The sequence below is a fragment of the Gossypium hirsutum genome, chromosome D01 (assembly GCF_007990345.1).
Source record: "Gossypium hirsutum isolate 1008001.06 chromosome D01, Gossypium_hirsutum_v2.1, whole genome shotgun sequence".
NCBI lineage: Eukaryota > Viridiplantae > Streptophyta > Magnoliopsida > Malvales > Malvaceae > Gossypium > Gossypium hirsutum.
Window position 1 is genome coordinate 37511597 of NC_053437.1, and position 11378 is coordinate 37522974.

General features: G+C 34.3%; 1 pseudogene; it reads left to right on the forward strand.

The window, feature by feature from the left end:
- The first annotated feature begins 5751 nt into the window (after positions 1–5751).
- On the forward strand, positions 5752–10847 carry LOC107922228 (cell division cycle protein 48 homolog; annotated as a pseudogene).
- Positions 10848–11378: the final 531 nt, after the last annotated feature.

Below are 11378 nucleotides of genomic sequence, written 5' to 3' on the forward strand. Positions count from 1 at the left end.
ATTATTTCTAACATTTAATTAACATAGTCCTTTAACCAAAATTAACAAAAGTTACTTTATAATTTCATTAAAACCAACAACCATCACCTTAAATCAAAGTTTTAACATCATAACAACAAGGGTTCATCCTAAAAAATTAATACGACCTTAATGCAACTCTAAAATTAGTAATTAATTAATAAAACACAACTCCACATTTCAGAATTGTGGTCCCAAAACCACTATTTCTAACACCACTGAAAAACGGGATATTGCAATTCTCCTCCTAAAAAATTTTCATCCTCGAAAATCTTACTAGAGAAAAGGTTGGAATACTGTGATTTCATATTTTCTTTCATTTCCCATGTCGCTTCTTCAATCCCGTATCGTCTCCATAATACTTTAACCAACAATATTGATTTATTTCTCAACTCTTTTATTTCCCGAGCTAAGATCTTTACAAGTTCTTCATCATAGGTTAAATCAGGCTGTAATTCTATTTCTTTTGTAGACAAAATATGCAGCAAATTATATTGATATCATTGAAACATTGAAACGTGAAAAACGTTATGAATTCTGTCGAGTTTTGGAGGTAAGGCCAAACAATATGCTACCGGCCCTATTCTTTCAAGAACTTCATATGTCTCGATAAATCTAGGACTGAGCTTTCCTTTTTGGCCAAAATGCAATAATTTCATCCAGGGACACACGGCTGTGTCTCAGCCCGTGTCCGTGCCCATGTAACTCTCTGACTTGGGTCACACGGCCAAGCCACACGCTCGTCTACCAAGCCGTGTAACTTTCAAAATTGCCTCACATGCTCGTGTGCCAGGCCGTGTAACTGCCTGACTTGCAACCTTTAAACCCTACAGGGGACACACGCCCGTGTCTTAGGCCATGTGGACAAGAAATAGGCCAAAATCAAGCCATTTCTTTCACCCAATTCAGGCATGTACCTACAAGTCATTTGCACATATAACCAAGACATTAAATCATGCCCAAAACATGCATAATAAGACCAATTCAAAAGGCTATTTATTCATCCAACCAATATGCCATATAGGCACCTCAAACACAACCATTAAACATGTCTAAGCATAATGCATATTTGTTCATAAATCAACCATACACAACTACTGATTTCTATACCAAAACATAACACAATTGACCATTTACCAAATTAGATCCTAACATACCAAATTGGTCATTCAAAACATACATCCACTTAGCCATATCAACACCAACCGTCAAGGCATCAAAGAGCCAAAAGCACACCAACCATAATACCATATATACATGACAAACATAACAACTAGATCATTAAGCACAAGTCCACCTATACATGCCATTATCACCTTGACCAAAACATCAAAATCTACCGATATAATCGCTGGATAGTGTGATAGGTCTCCGATGAGCTTCCAAATCGATCGACCTTCCGATAATCTATAAAACATAAGAAAAAAACTACGTAAGCATATAATGCTTAGTAAGTTCATAAATCATGAACATATCTTACCATTGCAAAAGCATATCCTTAAATTTAACATGATACAATCCAACCAATAGCTTGGCACAAGCCTAAGCGTCATCAACAATAATTTTTAGTGCCTTAACACATAACTCAATAGATTTATCACATGATAAGATAGTTTACATGAACATAAAGCCATTGAATTCATACTTCCATAAACATAATTATACATACTTTGATCAATATCATTCCATACCTTTCCACACTTTCATAACATAGTCGATTGGAACACTTACAGTTCCTTCCCTTTTTCATGCACATTGAACCACTTAAAATAATATCGGATACACAGGAAGCTCACACAAAGTGTGCTAAACATATGGTCCAAACCATTCCTTTTTCCTTTTCCTTTACATCATTGCTCACTTGAGCCATAAATGGGTCTGCTCACACAAGCTGACAGTCGAAATATAGCTACACTATGCCGCTCATATAAGTTGACGAGTATCTATAAAAAACGTTAGAACTTAGCCATCAGTAGGACATTCAGGACCAGCACCCAAAACATGGTAACCATAATGACATGTCATTTGTATCCTATATATTCCTAAGGTTCAGACGGGGCTCGATAATCGTCGAAATGTCGTTGGATTTCCATCGTTTCATTACATGATAAATAGCATAATAGCAGATATATATTGATTCATTTACATTAGAACAACACATTAAACATTAAATTTAATTAACATTTAAGTGATTATAGTTCATACGAACTTACCTAGCTAAATTGCAGCAATGACTAAGTATAAGAGCTATTTGATAATTTTCTTTTCTCCTCGATTTTCCACTCGTTCTTGATCTAAACTAATAATTTCATTTAATTCATTAATTTATATGGTAAAACTAATTCATTTTATGCAACTTAGTCATTTTTGACATTTTTACAAAATTACCCTTAACTTTTTATTTTTATTCAATTTAGTCCCTAAGCATTAATCATACAAATAAACCAATTTTGTTGAAAATTCATACCATCCATATGTTTATAGTATCCATTACAACCCATATTTGTAACAATTTCACACCAAGTTCTTGTATTTTTACTATTTCAATAATTTAATCCCTAAACGTTAAATTCATTAAAATCACTTAACAAAATACTTATAAATAACAACTAATACCTCAAATTCATCATCTAACATCTAAAATCACAAAGATTCATCAATGGTAACATTCAAAATCTTTAACAGTTTCGAAATTGAAGATACGGTCTAGCTGGACCTAGTTGCAACAATCTCAAAAATATAAAAATTATTCGAAATGGACCTCAAAATCTCCCACATGCATTGAAATAGTTTGGCCGAACCTCTATTGCTCCAAAAATGGGGTTTCTCTCGTTGAAGAAGAAGAACAGAAGAAAAAATAGGTTTTTTTTTGCTTTTCTTTTTATTTATTTATTACTTATTATTTACTTTATTAACTTAAAATATATCATATAAACTAACATAAATTAGTCACCAACCGTCCACTAATTTATGGCATGGTATATTTTCCGTTGTAGTCTATTTAATTACCTTCCTTAGCTATTTGACACCTTTAATTAATATAATTCAACTTTTGCATCTTTTACAATTTAGCCCTTTTCAATTAATTAACTATCTAAACATTAAAATTTCTTAACAAAACTTTAATACAACCTTAATAACACTCCATAAATATTTATAAATATTTACAACTTGGTTTATAGAAATGAGGTCTCGATACCTCATTTTCTAAAACCACTTGACTTTAGAGCCATACCACTTGAACTTAATTTTTCATTCAAATAGTATAAATTGCCAATTTAAAAATTTATTTAAATATCATATTTGACTTGTAAATATTAAATAATAATATTTAAGAACTTACTCATAGGATTTGTGGCCCCGAAACCACTATTTTTGACACCACTAAAAAATGGGTTGTTACAGATATTATATTATCTCTCGCTTCATACTAGACTACTAATAACGTTGTTCCAAGTCGTTAAATATTTTCGTACTCCTAGGGTGAATCGAGTAAATACTATTGTGATCTTCATCCAACAGTTCCCACTTTAATTCTAAATCATGTGGTACACACAGTCGATGTCAGAAATATAAACAATCGTCATTCCCAACACAAAAATTAGATATCTGATCACTTTTAACCAAGTTGAACTTGAACAATAACTCTAGATCTATTTTTTTTGTAATTCTTGAGTTTTCTATAGGAATACCGGTTTTACTATCAACTCAGCCAAGATAGAACCATCATGTTCTAATGTCAAGTTTGCATTCATAACTCTCAAAGCAAATAGGGAATTCTGACTCAAAGTATCAGTGACAATATTAGCTTTCCCTAGATGGTAATCAATTATTAAATCGTAATCTTTTAGTAATTCGAGCCACCTTCGCTGACGCAAATTCAATTCTTTCTGAATCATTAAGTATTTCAAAATTTTATGATCAGTAAAGATATGACATTTTTCACCGTATAAATAGTGTCGCCAAATCTTCAAAGCAAAAAACTACTATAGCCAGTTCCAACTCATGTGTCAAGTAGTTCCGCTCATAAGGCTTTAATGGTCTCGAGGCATATGCAATTACTTTACCACTTTGCATTAAAACACAGCCTAAACCACAAAGAGACGCATCATTAAACACAGTAAATTCCTTCCCAGATTCAAGTTGCGTCAAATTTGGAGCTTTAGTTAACATATTCTTCAATTGTTTGAAACTTTTCTAACATTTATCGATCCAGACATGTAACACCCTTAAGTCATCTCCGTCATCAGATTAAGGTTACGGGGTATTACAAAACAATCATAAACATTTGAATATTTTATCAATCAATATAATAATCACATTACAAAATATTCATACTCATGCACAACATCCCTAAATCAAGCCCTTGAGGCTCTAAAAATAACCTAGAAACAATTTGGGACCAATTTGAAAAAATATGAAAAATTTGCAAAACAAGGGTCACACGGCCGCGTGGCCAGGCTGTGTGCCTCACACGACTGAGGCACATGCCCGTGTCTCAGGCTGTGTAATAATCAAACTAGGGACACACAACTGTGTCCCAGCCCGTGTCCTCACTCGTGTAACTCTCTGAGTAGGGTCACACAATTGTGTTATACGCCTGTGTGCCAGGCCGTGTAACTCACTGACTTGCACCCTAAAGAACTCATCAGATGACACACGACTGTGTCACCAGGCCGTGTGTCTCACACGGCTAAGTCGCACGTCGTGTCTCAGGCATGTGAACCCAAAATGAACCTTAAACAACAAGTTATACCATCAGGTAGATCTTATTCCCTAAACATCACATTCTTCATCGCACGACCACCATCACTTAGGCTTACTCAATGGTTGCCACCACTATGAGTTTCGCTAATCGCCTCATCCCTCATCCTATCTTATGATAAGATTAATCAAATTTAAACATTATACTCAAATTATGATTTAATTGTTAGATTAAATTAAATCTTTTTAATCTTTTAAATAATCCATATTCAATGTAAAATGAAATATCTCACTTATATTTTAATAGTTGATAAAATTGTTTTCTTCTCTAAGTTTACATTAACAAACACTTAACTATTGTTATTTTTTTTGTCATTCAATTAAAAAAATTACATAATAATCACCCAATTATTTGAAATTTTGTTTTGTTTTTTTATCACTAATCGTTAATTTGCTAATGGAAAGAAGATGTAACAACATTTAAAATTGTCATAATAGTAATTTTAACCCCTAACATTAAAATATTGTATCAATTTAGTCTTGATTCTAAAAAGTAATAATTAACATTTACAATGCAATCTTGATTTTCTTCGTGATCCCTAAAAAGCTAAAAAAAATTGTTAGCTAAATTAGATCAAAATATATCAAAAATAAAAAAAAATCCAAAAATCTAATATAATAATTTCATCTTTTCTTTTTCTTTTAAAATTAATCTTAATATCACAAAAAAATCAAAATTGAAATAAAAACTAGATTACACAATGTATAAATGTTGATGATTAATTTTTTTAAAATCTAGAATAAATTTACATATTATATAAATGTTATCTATTAAAGTTATAATGCTAATTTAATAACTGCTAAATTATCTTTCTGTGCTTAATTTAATAGAGATGATCAAAAAGAAAAAAATTAAATAATTGATGATTATTTTATAAATTTTAAATTAAAAAAATACTATGAGGAGTGTGTAAATTAGAAAAAAAAAAAAGGAGTAAAGCAAAATTTCTCGCCCAACTAAAGTGAAACAGCGTGACCAAAACAGCCTTTTCTTTCCGAACAAGAAACGGTGCTTCCCTTCACTTTGTAAATATCCCAACTGCCCTTCTCCTCTCCTACATTTCTCATTCTCCGAACCTACCCAAGTCGACGAAACCAAAGCCCCCCCCCCCCCCAGACCAAGTATCTTTCTGCTTCTTCAACACTTCAATCAACCAGAAGTTATGTCTAACCAAGCCGAATCCTCCGACTCGTAAGTACCCAGATCTCTCTTTCCCTTTTCCTTTCATGGGTTTCCTTTGGATTTCTCTGGTCTGATTCTAATTTTCCGTTTCAGGAAGGGGACTAAGAGGGATTTTAGTACGGCAATCTTGGAAAGAAAGAAGGCTCCGAATCGAGTCGTTGTCGATGAGGCAATCAACGATGATAACTCCGTTGTTTCTCTTCATCCTGATACCATGGAAAAACTCCAGCTGTTTCGCGGTGACACTATCCTGATCAAGGTTTCTACTTTAGATTCGGATATTTTTAGTCTCCTTTTTGTAGGTTTCTTTTAGGGCTTCTTTCTTTTTTTTGTCAGTCTTGCTTAATGGGTTTTGTTTATGTTAGCTGTTTGTTGTGTTTTAGGGCTTAATTCTCACTTTTTGTTTGAAATTCGGGGTTTTATTTGATGGGTTTTCTTGTGTTTTTTATGCTGCTTTGTATTGGTCTTCGGTTGGGTCTGTTGGTTGATTGGATGTGTGATGGAAGTTTTGTACATGATGTTGTTGAGGTTCAATGTTGTAGGGTATTTGTTTATGTCAGATGTTTTGTACATGATGTGTTTTAGGGTTAAATTCTCACTTTTTTGTTTGAAATTTGGGATTTTATTTGACGGCCTTTCCTGCGTTTCAATGCTTGTTTTGTATTGGTCTTCAATTAGGTATCTCTTGTGGTAAGATTGGATGTATGATGGAAGTTATTGTAGGCTGTTACATGATTTTGTTGGTTAGTGTCTATATTATATCTCCAGTTACTGTTTATCTTTTAGGTAAGAAGGCTAATTTGCTAAGCCTGTCATCAAAGGCTGGTTCTTTACCTGGGAATGTGCAGTATTAAGTTAAGAGGGCATTCTGGAATCCAAGCTTTTCTTTAATGTGGCATGAGTAGTTATTGAATAGCTATTGATTTGTAATTATTCATATGGATTTCAATTTTCCATGTCTTAAGAGTTCCTTGCTAATGTTGTCGTTTGTATTATTCTTTTGTTCCACAGGGGAAGAAGAGGAAGGATACTATCTGCATTTCTCTTGCAGACGATACATGTGATGAACCAAAGATCAGGATGAACAAGGTTGTCAGGTCAAACTTGAGGGTTAGGCTTGGTGATGTTGTCTCCGTGCACCAGTGTCCTGATGTTAAGTATGGAAAGCGTGTACACATATTGCCTGTGGATGACACAATTGAAGGGGTTACTGGAAATCTCTTTGATGCATACCTGAAACGTTAGTTTAATTTTTATCTTCTATTTCCAACTAAAGGTTTTTGATAATCTATTTGTGGTGATTTGGTCAACTAGGCTGGTAAAGAGGTAAAACAGGTTTTTGGTTTGATAATCGATCATAAGATAATAAGACTTTAGTTTATTATTCTTAACCAAATATGAGCTTTTTGATTGATTAATATAAAAGCTACTATATTGGTTGTTTGAATATATTATTTTTAACCTTTTGGAGTAGTTTCTATTTTTTTTATAAATTTTAAAGCAATTTATTGGAAGGTTTAAGCTTTCAAGAGTTTTTCCTTTCTGTTTGTTTATGCATTTAACAGCTGTTTTTTGTTGTGTTCTTTTTCTTTTGCGCCTTACATTGATTTATTTCTGCATTGGTGGTTGACTTAGCTTCATAAAAGTATCCTAGCTGGCTTAGTATATGCATGGGCATGTATGTGTTATAGCATCACTCAAATCTTATCGCATATCAAACATTGCTACCTCTTAACATGATTGCTGACTGGATTTAATGTTAAAATTTTTATACTGTTGTCTGTAAATGCTGACCATGATAATTGTGGATTTACAGCTTACTTTCTTGAAGCATACCGGCCGGTGAGGAAGGGTGATCTCTTCCTTGTTAGAGGTGGAATGAGAAGTGTAGAATTCAAAGTTATCGAAACTGATCCTCCCGAGTACTGTGTTGTCGCACCAGACACTGAGATATTCTGTGAGGGAGAGCCTGTCAGGAGAGAGGATGAGAACAGATTAGATGAGGTAGGTTATGATGATGTTGGCGGAGTGAGAAAACAGATGGCTCAGATTCGGGAACTAGTGGAGCTTCCATTGAGGCATCCACAGCTCTTCAAATCAATTGGTGTGAAGCCACCTAAAGGAATTTTGCTTTATGGACCTCCTGGGTCTGGAAAGACTTTGATTGCTCGTGCTGTTGCAAATGAAACTGGCGCTTTCTTTTTCTGCATCAATGGTCCGGAGATCATGTCAAAATTGGCTGGAGAGAGTGAGAGCAATCTCAGGAAAGCATTTGAGGAAGCAGAAAGAATGCACCATCTATTATATTTATTGATGAAATTGACTCGATTGCACCCAAGCGTGAGAAGACCCATGGTGAAGTTGAAAGGAGGATTGTTTCTCAGCTATTAACATTAATGGATGGGCTTAAATCCCGTGCACATGTTATTGTTATTGGAGCCACAAATCGTCCCAATAGCATTGATCCAGCTCTCAGAAGGTTTGGAAGATTTGATAGGGAGATTGATATTGGCGTTCCTGATGAAGTCGGCCGTCTTGAGGTTCTTCGTATCCACACGAAGAATATGAAGTTGGCTGAAGAGGTAATGTCAAAAACCGAATATTTATTTTCCTCCCTCAAAATTCTTGTACCCTTTTTTTACCTCGCTAAAACTGAAGTATTGAATCTATTATGATTTCCTGATCTAATGAAGGTTGATTTAGAAAGAATTGCCAAGGACACCCATGGTTATGTTGGTGCTGATCTTGCAGCACTTTGTACTGAGGCAGCGTTTCAGTGCATCAGGGAAAAGATGGATGTGATTGACTTGGAAGATGAGTCGATAGATGCGGAGATACTCAACTCTATGGCAGTCTCAAATGACCACTTCCAGACTGCTCTTGGAACAAGCAATCCGTCAGCGCTGCGTGAAACTGTGAGTATTACCAAGATTCTTCTGTTGTGGTAAATATAATATATTATTCTTTGCTGGTTGTTAGTTTTTGGTTCAGTTTTGTTTCTGACCATTCTCTTCTTGCATTGGTCAGGTTGTTGAAGTGCCTAATGTCAGTTGGGAAGATATTGGTGGTCTTGAGAATGTTAAAAGAGAGCTTCAAGAGGTAATACTCTGAACTGGTTTTTTTTTTTTTTCAAACTGAACCGATTTCTTTACTTTTCCATTTTATTATGTTTTAAAAATTTATCAAAAAAAAAGGGACCAATTTGTTACATTGGTGTGCCAGACTGTTCAATATCCGGTGGAGCATCCTGAGAAGTTTGAGAAGTTTGGGATGTCACCTTCAAAGGGAGTACTATTTTATGGCCCTCCAGGATGTGGTAAAACACTTTTGGCTAAAGCTATTGCCAATGAATGTCAGGCAAACTTCATTAGTGTCAAGGGACCTGAATTGCTTACAATGTGGTTTGGAGAGAGTGAGGCTAATGTACGTGAAATTTTTGACAAGGCACGCCAGTCCGCACCTTGTGTCCTCTTCTTCGATGAACTTGATTCCATTGCTACCCAGGTACTCAAGGCTATCAAATTTTTTTTCTTTATCGATCAAGTAATTCGGTAGAAACATGGGTTTTTGTTTGGACCTGTCAATTTGATCCGAACACAAAAACCTCATCTCTATTAAACCAAGGCAAAACCCGACCCAACTTAATTTGACCATGAAAGTCAACAACCAATCCCATCCAAACCTGGATCTGAAGCTAATCTGAACTATACTATCCGAACCTGAAGTTGACAAGAACCTGGAATTATCCAAACTGCGATGACCCGATCTGAAAAACTTGACCCTCAAACTCGAAATGACCCAAACCCAAAAGTGACCTGTTCAATTGGCAGGTCTAGTTTCTGGGCATGGATCATTCTGGCAATGAAAATATGCTCTTCTTTGTGCAAAGTCTGTTTTTCTTTCCATCATAATGCTGACATTATGCTATATATTGCAGAGAGGAAGCAGTGTAGCTGATGCAGGGGGGGCAGCTGATAGAGTTTTGAACCAACTTCTTACCGAGATGGATGGCATGTCTGCCAAGAAAACAGTTTTCATCATTGGAGCTACCAACCGACCTGACATTATAGATCCAGCACTTCTTCGTCCAGGTCGTCTTGATCAGTTGATCTATATTCCTCTCCCTGATGAGGAGTCACGCCATCAAATCTTTAAGGCCTGTTTGAGGAAGTCACCGATTGCAAAAGAGGTTGATGTCAAAGCTCTTGCCAAATATACTCAAGGCTTTAGTGGAGCAGACATTACGGAAATTTGTCAACGTGCATGCAAATATGCTATAAGAGAAAACATTGAAAAGGTATGATTATGATACTTCAATTTTCTCTCGCATTAGTTTATCTTGTATATGATGATAGATAAGGAATATATTGTGTTCTTTTCCTCAAAATGTTCAGGATATCGAGAGAGAAAGGAGGAGGGAGAATCCTGAAGCCATGGAAGAAGATGTTGAAGATGAAGTTGCAGAAATCAAGCCCGCACATTTTGAAGAATCGATGAAGTTTGCTCGTAGGAGTGTGAGTGATGCGGATATCCGCAAGTACCAGGCATTTGCACAAACATTGCAGCAATCAAGGGGATTTGGAAGTGAATTTAGGTTTGCTGAAACTGGTTCAAGGACTGCAGCATCTGATCCTTTTGCAGCTTCTGCTGGTGGAGCTGATGAAGATGACCTTTACAGTTAAATTACCTTTCATCTGTGCTTGCTTATGGGTCTTTCATATAATATTTACATATAAACGTAGTGTTAATTTAACTGTATGATATTAAGAACACATTGGCACAACTCTTGAGCCTGTGGCTGCTCATTGGAGTTTAGAAAACAGGTTTTGTTATTTTGGAATTCCAAGTTTTTATTTTCTACTAGAGTTAAATTCAATTTTTACCCTTTCCATCATTTAAATAGAGTTAACAATATTTATTGTTCGAAATCGGATTTTGGATATTTTAATACATTATTTTAATTCATTTTATGGATAACGGGATCGGTGTTTTGTTTATATTTTTTGCTGTTAATAGGTAAGGGTTCTATATTCATTTTTATAATTTGTTTTATTTTCTAGAATTTAGGTTTTCAATTTATTATAAAAATATTGTAGTTTAAAAAATAATTTAGAAAAATATGGTATATTTACATTATTTAAAAATTAATTGAAATTTAAAGTTATACATAAGTTTTGATATAATTTATAATGTTATATGTTAATTTTTATTCGGTATGTAACAAATCTTAATTTTGATTGGATTTTCACATTTTACTTATCGTATTATTTATGTTATCATTTTTTTTATTAAATCTTACATATGATATATTAGACATGATATACTAGTTTAAAAATTAACTAATAAATTCAAGTTATTATTCAAGTTATTTTCATGATTAAAAAAGTAAACACTTATGAAAAAATAGTTTTTT